The sequence below is a fragment of the Lagenorhynchus albirostris genome, chromosome 12, assembly GCF_949774975.1.
Source record: "Lagenorhynchus albirostris chromosome 12, mLagAlb1.1, whole genome shotgun sequence".
NCBI lineage: Eukaryota > Metazoa > Chordata > Mammalia > Artiodactyla > Delphinidae > Lagenorhynchus > Lagenorhynchus albirostris.
In genome coordinates this window covers 71,605,955-71,615,338 of record NC_083106.1, presented here as the reverse complement: position 1 = coordinate 71,615,338, position 9,384 = coordinate 71,605,955, and the positions used below count along the sequence as shown (strand labels likewise).

The following is a 9,384-nucleotide window of genomic DNA, read 5'->3' as shown; positions in this document are numbered from 1 at the left end:
TAATGTAACTGTTGCTTTCTATACAGTGCAAAAGGCAATTCCTTTTAAAAAAAATTCCATTAACCAGAATATTCTGTTTTTCAGGAATTCTAGCTAAAGAAAGAAGACAGCATAATATTAAAGAACTTAAGAAGTATAAACATTATTATTAATGACAATTTACTTCAGTTGCAAAGTAAAACGAGTATCTATGTTTACCAAGAGCTTTAGCTGGAAGCTTTGTGACTTGAGCTGTAATCCTAGCAGCTGTCTCTGGCTGAACAAGCTGTCTTCATGTGAGCCTGCCCTCCAAGTGAGCCATCGCAGTGGTTCAGGAATTGGTGGTGATGAATCACTACTGACCATTTTCCAACAGCTTCCCTATTGGAATTACACGTAGGACTCTACGTGACTTTGCTTTCTTTCTCTCTTAGCCTCCCTTTCCTTCAACTGACTTTCTCCCAAATCCAAGTCCCTGCCCATTAAATACCATAGGTGAGTTCATGACTGTCTTTGCAATTAAGGGAAAATATCACTTGGTAATATAACTCCATTATTTCTTCTGTGTTTGCAGACAGCGCTGCCCCACACAGCTGTGGGTCCATCAAGAACTGCTATGTATGTGACCAGTCTCTTTCTCATCCTGGAGCCTGTGTTAGCATCTGATGCTACACACGCCCAAAGCAAGGTATGTGTGGAAAGGGTGAACCACCAGGGAGAAAGATTTGATGCCTCCGCCTTCATGGGAATCCTTCCTTCCTGACTCACAGGCAGCCAGTAACTTCAGAAGTACTTTGAGGATGTCCAAATGCCCTAATGCAGTGCTTCGCCACGTCTGCCCTCTTCTAAAGCAAACTATCCCTCGAAAGAATCTCTTTTCTCCCCCTCACATCCTGGTTACAGTCAGGGTCCCGGGTTCTGAGCATAATTAACTAGATAAATCCTTGTGAAGTAGAATAACTGTTAGGCCCGGACTTCACAGCACTACTTCTGAAAATTGAATCCTAATTAGTAGAAACGTGTCAAGGGGAAGGGACATAGTTCTTAGCACAAGCCTCTTGTTCCATGCCTATCCTGGATCCCAGCTAAGGAGCTTCCCCATCTTTGCCCCCAGTCTGCTGACTTACCAAAAGAATACGGTTCAGTGACTTAAAAGCCCATTTAGAAACTTGCCAATCAGTATTACAATGGGTTGAGAGTTGGTGTTTGGGGGGAAAACGGGTGGTTTAAAGACATTTTCATTTGTTTGCATGATATTATTGTTGAGCAGGGATGCTCTGGGTGTCTGCGTTGGTTCAGCCTTCTAGTTTTTAAAATACCAAAAACTTGGTATTTGTAAAGAGTCCCTGCCCTAAGCCCCTTCAAGGACTTCCTGTTTTCCCTGGACCCTGTCCCAGGCCCCCCAAACTCCCTAGGGTCCAGCAATTTGAGGGTTAACATCTGGGATGTCACAGGAGGGGGCCTCGGAGGCCCTGCTGCAGCCCTGGGATGGGTGTCTATTCTAACTGGTCGGTGACCACAGGGCACCAGTTTATTGTTAATGTCAGGTGATGAGATCTTAAAACTGTATCCTTTTATTTTTTTCTGCTAATCGTCTGTGCATATAGAGTCAACTCTGAGTTAGCTATATCAATGGCCAACTGATAGTTTAAAATACAGGAAACCACATAAAATGCTTTTCCAGTTTATTTTGGAACGTGTTTTGTGATTTTCGGCAAGTTCAAATTCTTAACTATACTTTTATGCTAGTATCAAAAGTCAGTAGTACAAAGTAAGTTATTATTTCCCAAATATTCCAGATAAATAGCACCCAAGGGAAAGGGAGGGAATAAACAAGTACTATTGGGCACTTTTCTATGCCTGGCTTTGTTATCTCATTAAATTCTTATGAAATCCCTCTAGGAATCACTATTCCCTTTTCTCAGATGGGCAACTGAACGCTCCAAGTCGTATCTAACATGCCACAGCTCTCTCAGCACTAGCACAAAGATAAGCTATTTTGTGCTCTCCAAAAAAATGTAAGAAACATGAGCGTGCCCATTTTATTTTGGGAAACCTAGACTCAGAAAGCTTAAGTAGCTTACTCAGGGCTACACACTAAATGGGGAACAGATCTTAGGTGAGAACTGAGGTTTTTATATTCCACATCCCGGGAATATGGTCTTGGCAGTATTAAAATTGTACTGTTTGAAAACCAGATTCTTTTCAGGCTCTCTCGGGGCCGCAGCAGGGTTCCTGCGTGCTTCCTCTACGCTCCATCCCCTCGGCCACAGTCCCCACCAGAGCTCATCAGAGCCTTATCGTATGTGTCCACTTCAGAGACTGCCCATCCCTCTGGGCTGTGGGCCAGCACACACAACGCACTCACACACACACACACACACACACACACACACACACACACACACTCACACACACACACTCCCCTTTCCTCACTTCAGCAGGATTTTGATTAGCTGGGATTTTAAAGGATCTCAGAACCTTTGCTTGTCTTAGGACGAGGCATCATTTTCTGTTGCTCACAGCCTCCCCAGGGCAGAGAGGAGAGTTTAATGTTTGCAGCTCTGAGAGAGGAAGCCTGTTCTTACCAGTATGCAAACTCTCATTCTTCCCCTTGTCCGGGTAAACAAATCAATCTAATCGTGAAAGGACAGGCTAAATAAGAAGAGGCGGAGGGAGAAAGAGAAGGTGGAGGTGGAGAAAGACAGAGTTGAGGAGGGGAAAAGGCAAAAAGAAAGACTCCAAACAGAGATTGCCATGGAAGAAGAAAGAATGTTTCCTAGCGTAAAGGACTCTTCTTTCAGAAGAAAACTACTTCTGGCTGCAAAATAAGCCACCTACTGTTAGACTCTTTAACTCTGTCCAGTCTCCAGGGCTCCTATCCAAATTAATTTCATTCTTTTGTCAGGGTCCTCTCCTCTCTAGCTACCCGTCTCCATAGGTCCTCTTTGAAGGAGAGCTGGGCACTGCAGCATTAATATCCTTCTTCCCGGCTGCCTTGGGCTCTTAAGACCAATCTCTCACAGAAGCAGCTTATCCAGGGACTTTGGGAGTGAGACCTAATTAGCAAGGGTCAACCTCAATACTACTGAGAAAGCCCCAAACAAATGAAAATGCCAAGCCTGTTTTAAACAAAGAGCTGTTCCTGCAACTGTTCATTCCACAATTACCATGTTACGTAGCTTTGGCAATGAATCTCCCTACTTATATTTTTCTCTAGAAAACCTGCTTTTTAGGAAGCACTTACACATGCCATGATTTAGTAAATAAAATTTGTCTGAGATGCAAACCAGTTATTTAGCTAGAATCCCCAAAACAACAGAACCATCTAGAGTATTAGCTCCAGACGACATCATTGAGATTACCTAGTCAACCTTTGCATTTTTAGGTTAGAAAACTGAGGCACCAAAGGCCTGAAGGAATCTCCCTGCTGCCCGACACAGTTACTGGTGATGCCAAGAGCAGAAATCAGATCTGAGTTCTGGTCCAGTGATCTGATCTCCCGCATTGTAAAATTTAAAGATATATAAAGCCAGAAAAGGTTTACATTTACAACAATGTGAAACAATCTTACATTTATAATAAGCTCACAAGCATAAACACGTGACCACTTTTCAAATTCCGGTTCTCTTCCCCTTCCACCACGCAGGTTTTTTATCAAGAAATACAAGCTATTCTTCAAGTAAATTTAGCAAACCTTGAAAAGGAAATGTGCTGCCTCAGAAATCATATACAATGTGCTTTATAGTCAAGTCTGCATGTTCGGAGTTATCCATTCTTCTAACTTATCTTGACATTTTTCTCTTCCATTACTATGGATAATTGTGTGTTGGCTAAACTAAAAAAAAATAAATAAACTTATGACAACTTTTTAAAACGTTGTTTCTACAGTTTCCCCAAAATATCCATTGCCATTTAATCATGGCCCCATGCATCTCCTCGCTTAATTTTCTTCATTCCAGGTTTGAACTTGGCTGTAACCCCATACTACCTTGCTTTTTCTACTTTGTTTGTACTTCATCCCCTTTCACTTTTACTGATTTTTTTCTGCCAAATACTCCCAAAATGTGAGTGCCCTCCAAGGCTGTGCTCTTAACCCCTCTGGGCAACAACCATTTCATCTTGTTTCTTAGCTTCGTCCCTTTGAAAATAAATCATCACCTTTATGTATTCCTCTTCCCCAAATTCAGTTCTCCGTAATTACCCATGGTCCCTTCTCCTTTGTCATACATGTGGTTAGTTACACAATCTGAACACTCTGCCTTCCATTTAAGTTCAATTTAAGTCAACTTCAATATTTTCTACTCATATTTTGTGTAAAGCTCTGTGCTAGGCTCTATGTGGCATAAAAAATGAGCAAGTTGTATTCCCTGCCCAAGGTTAACCAGGCATGTGCTCTTCAGAAAGGTAAACTGGAGTTGATACAGTGTCTCTAGAGGTATTTATGAGGAGTAAGTGAAGTAGTGTATGTAGTCCTTAGTGTATATTACCTGATACTACATAACTTTTAATATTATTGAGAACTCATTTCTTTGATCCTCTCCAGCCCTAAAACGCTATGACAAAAATATATATTGATAGAATACAGGGCTAGATGTGTGCAGAGCAATAGGAAACCTAGCAGACACCATTTTAAACAAGGGATTCAACATCACCAGTAATGAGATATCATTTACCTCTTGATATGATGACTGAGAAGGGCACATCACTTTTGTGATATTCTTAACCATAAATATATAACCTGAATCAAGTTATAAGAAAACATTAGACAAAAGCAGAAAAAAAAAACAAAACCCAAACATTCTGCAAAATAACTGTTCAGACTCTTCAAAAGTGTCAAGGTCATGAAAAACAAAGACCAGGGAGCTGTCTCTGGTTAGAGAAAATTAAAGCATGCCAGATAAGGACTAGATAAAGGACATTAGTGGGACAATGGTTGGAATCTCAGCAAGGTCTGTAGATTAGTTAATGGCACTGGGTCACTGTTAATTTTCTGGTTCTCATCATTATGCTACGGCTATTTAAGTTACTGTGATTTGGGGAAGCTGGGTGAACAGTGAACAGAATTCTTTGTACTATTTTTGCAATTTTGTTGCAAGTATGAAATGATTTCAAAATGAAAGGTTTTTACTAAAAAAAAAAATAGAAGCAATGTAAAATACAGATGTAAGATAAAGGAAAGAGAGAATTCTTCCTCGATTTATGGGTCAAAGGGAGGGGAGGTGGAGAGCAGAAGGATTCTGGAAAACGGAAGCGTCTGAGCTGAGATTTGAGGCCACCGATATGGAGGAATGGTATTCTAAGCAAAGAAGGGCAGAATTACAAGCATCAAAAAAAGCAAAAAGCAAGGTGTATTTTAGATATAAGTAATCATGCTCCTTCAGAATTCAGTGTCTTTGAGAGGGAAGTAGTGCACAACAACAGCCAAACTAGAATGTTCCTGTGTCTCTGTAGTCAGTTGAATAATGTGCCTCCCCTCAAAAACGTCTGTATCTCAATCCCCAGAACCTGTGAGTATGTTAGTATGCATGGTGTAAAAGACTCTGCAGATGTGACCCAGTTAAGGATCTTGAGATGGGGAGAGGAACCTGGATTATCTGGGTGGGCTCAATATAATCACAAGGGACCTTATAAGAAGGAGGAAAGAAGACACAGGCAGAAGGAGGAGTAGGCACAAAGGAAGCAGAGGTTGGAGTGAGATGCTTTGAAGATGGAAGAAGAGGCTGTGAGCCAGGGATGCAGATGGCCTCTTGAAACTGGAGAAGACAAGGAAACAGATTCCCCCCGATTCTTCCAGAAGGAACGTAGCTCTAGCATCTTTATTTTAGACTTCTGGCCTCTAGAACTGTACGAAAATAAATCTGTCCTGGTTTAGCCACTAAGTGTGTGCTCATTTGTTAAAGCAGCAATAGGAAACTAATATTCTCTATTGCCTTACTTTGGGCCATTTCAGTTTCCCCTCCATCTGGACTCCTCCTGTGGTCTCCTACCTGTTCCCTCTGCTTCTCCTCCAACCCTCCCTTCTACAAGATAATGTCAGATTTATTTTTTTCAAGCCCTGGACTGATTATGTCATTTCTCAACGGAAGCTCTCATGGGTCCCCACTACCTTCTAAACACCCATACTTACTATCCTGGCATTTAAGAATTTGGCCCCAACATACATTTTCAACTTTCTCTGTATTTCTCTGAAGCATTAAGTTTTCACCCAGGCAAATGGATTTAGTCAGTCTCCAAAGCTCTCCTCCTGTATTTCAGAATGCCAGTTTTGAAGGTCCAGGTATGTCCTCACTCTCCACATCCTAGCCCACAGTGATTTCTCTCTCCACCGAACTTCTACAGACTTTACTGACTCTACTGAGACCCTCAGGCCATCGGTTCTTAGTGTCCAGACCCAACGTAAAGGGCTCCCGGCACTCACAAACAGCCTCAATGTTTGAGAACTGAAACATGGAAAAATCCCAATGAATGGATTGATTGCCATTTGAAGACATGATTCAGGATTTTATAAATATGTGTGAATCTGGGAGGCCGAATTAGTAAACACTCAAGTCAGTGAAGGTGTATCAAATAGAATTCTGGAAGCAAGAATAAAACTAATAAAGAAAAAAAGATCCAGACACCTGCTCTAATGGTGCTGTAGCTCTGTGGTCGTGTTTTCTGGGTTCAAATCCTGGATCTATTGCTGGGCAATTTTATTCCCATCGCTGAGACCACTACTGACTAAAACAACTGACTATCCTCACTCAGGATGTTATCATAAGCAAACCTTCTAATTATAGAATTTGGTTTCACACATAGGTCTTCCTACCAAGACAGGATCTACTGGTAAGAGCAACGGTCCCCATTATAAATTTCTAAATTGTCATTCAGGTTCATACATCAGTCTCTTGTGAATCTAGTTATTAAGCCAATCACTTAGGCTAAGTCCAAAATTACATAAGGAGCTGAAGCAATTTGCTGGATTGCTCAGGCCAATGACAGTAACTTTACGTGATCTGCATCTGAGTTATTTAGACTGGTTGTCTGTAATGATCAAAGCCACCAGATTACTGCTCAGTTTTTCACTGTAATTTGCATAGACAGCCTCCTGGTGCACCTGGCATTGTCCCTGGAAGTGCCGGGCAGCTGCTTCATGGAAAAGAGTAACAGCTGCGAAGCTTAAATCATTTCATGTTTTAGTAAGGTGACAACAACATGATATGCAAACAGCAGACGGGAAGCTCCTTTTGGACAATGCTTGTTGAAAACGCAGAACAGCAAAGAACCAAGCAATACAGTTGTGTGCTTTAAACGCCAGAGATAGAAGCCAGAGACACCCTCAGAGGAACTTGGTGGTCTACAGTTTCATAGTGTTGCCAAGAGTACACTACCTTAGCACATACCTTGAATCCCCTAAATCTTGTGCCTAAATGAAACAGAAGAGAATTAAGGAGCACTTTAGTCTGGCTGGCGATCCCCTTCATCTTCTGGTATTGGCGGTTCTATTAATTAACGAGCCCATGAACACTTCTTGATGGAGCCCCTGTCTTCTTTGTACTGAAATTCCCTCTTTGGGAAATGATTATAGAATCACATAAAGTCCCCAAACAAAACACATGTATCTAGCAAAAAAATATTGTTTGGACGATCCCATGCTTATTTGCATAATTTCTCCTTACACTATAAGTAGTATGCCACTGCGAATTAGTCCAACCAGTCCTGAGATCTCAAACTCGTAAAAACTCAGTCTTTAGAAAGGAGACTACTCAATTCAGAAAGCCTCAGATTACCAGAAATTCAGAGGCAGTGGAGGTTGACAAATGTGACAAGCTCTCTAGATGACCTTTAAGTGGTTTTGATGAAGAAACGGGCAGCTCACTTGAGTAGGAGTGAGCTGTGTTCCCCTTAGTGAAAATATTTATTTGGCCAGCACTGGGCAAGCACCTGTCAGAGGGCCTGCACTTCTGCTAGTTTTGGATTTGAAAGCAAAGGTCTCCGTTTAAATCCAAATATCCCAGCCACGGCAATACCTCCCCACATACCAGCCGGATCCTTCCAAAATCCGATCTAAAACTCTGATCAACTATAATAAGTTATTTACTTGCTTAAAAATCACCAGCGGATTCCCATGGTCAGGATTCTAACATGGAATCCTAACACTTTCTTAATGTCTTTCATCCTTTGACCTTGACGGATATTTTCTTCTCATTCTTTAAAAGCTTTGTTTAGTAAAGTTTTTCCAATTATAAAAGTAATATGTGGCTATTACAGGCACATTGAAATACAAAGATGTATAAATATTAATAAAAATCAGCAACCCAAAATAACCACTATTATTCATATTTCATTTTATTTCCCGGCACTTGTTTTTTACTCCGTGGATACATATTCTTCCCAGGCCCCTCTCTTTCTCCTTTTGTTCTTTTCTGTATTAGACCTTTACTCTAAGCATATTTTCATGAATATTTTCACCCCTACTACTTAGGAATTCATTAGAAAGGGATCATAATAAAAACCATTTTAGTCTATGTTATTAAAGATAGCTAGCTTATAAGAGTGTGATACTTTTTATGTTAGCCAACATTTCCCACTGTTTTCTTATCTTTTTTCTTCTCCCATTTATTCAAGGACATCTACTGCCTTGGGATATGGTTGTTAGAACAAAATCCAGGGGAAAAAAAAAGTCTAATTTTTGACTTCTGAGCTTCAAACACCCAAATCTTTGAGGACCTCATTACATAAGCTTTATAACCATAAAGTCTGGATCTAGAAGATTCATAGGATAACCAACTTGTCCTGGCTTGCCCAAGACGATTCTGGTTTAAAAAAGGAAAGTCTCATGTCCTGAGAACACCCTCAGTCCCGGGCAAATCAGGACAGCTGGTCACCCTAGCAAGAGCCAGTTTCACTGCCTCTTGTTTAGCTAAATATTCCATAGCATTGGAGGGAAAGAGTCTTGGAAAGCAAGAGTCCCTGAGGTGGGACTCTGTGACTTCCTGGGAGTCAAGCCCTGGAAGGACTGATAGGATGGCAGGTGGGTTAGGGAATTTGAGAGGAGAACCTGTCTTCTGTTCTTTCTTTAGTAATGTCCAGAACGCAGCCAGTGGACCAAGAGATAGAGAGGAAAAAATTCTGCTTATCTGCATTTTCTCCCCTGAGACACAGGAACTAAGAAAGGAAGTATGAAGAGAACTATAGAGGATATGGCCACTTAGGGAAATGGGAAAGGGCACTGACCAGCGACAGTAACCACAGCACAGCTGGTGGCCCTGCAGAGGGTAGGTGACCAGGCCAGTCAACACAATGCTGTTGCCTCCAACTGTATCCCGCAGGCTGCCCCCCCGCCCGGGGCTAACGAGAGGGCCCTTGAAATGACTGGCCCTGGGTCCCCAGAGCACAGTTGAAAAGCCATTCCCCTAGTTG

The 9,384-nt window shown here is 41.5% G+C and overlaps 1 long non-coding RNA gene across 1 annotated transcript; it reads left to right on the top strand.

The window, feature by feature from the left end:
- The first annotated feature begins 362 nt into the window (after positions 1-362).
- LOC132530740 (uncharacterized) lies at positions 363-5,811 on the top strand. The gene is made up of 3 exons (XR_009543877.1): positions 363-474; positions 554-667; positions 5,485-5,811. It is a non-coding gene; the product is annotated as an uncharacterized LOC132530740 (long non-coding RNA).
- The last annotated feature ends 3,573 nt before the right edge of the window (positions 5,812-9,384 follow it).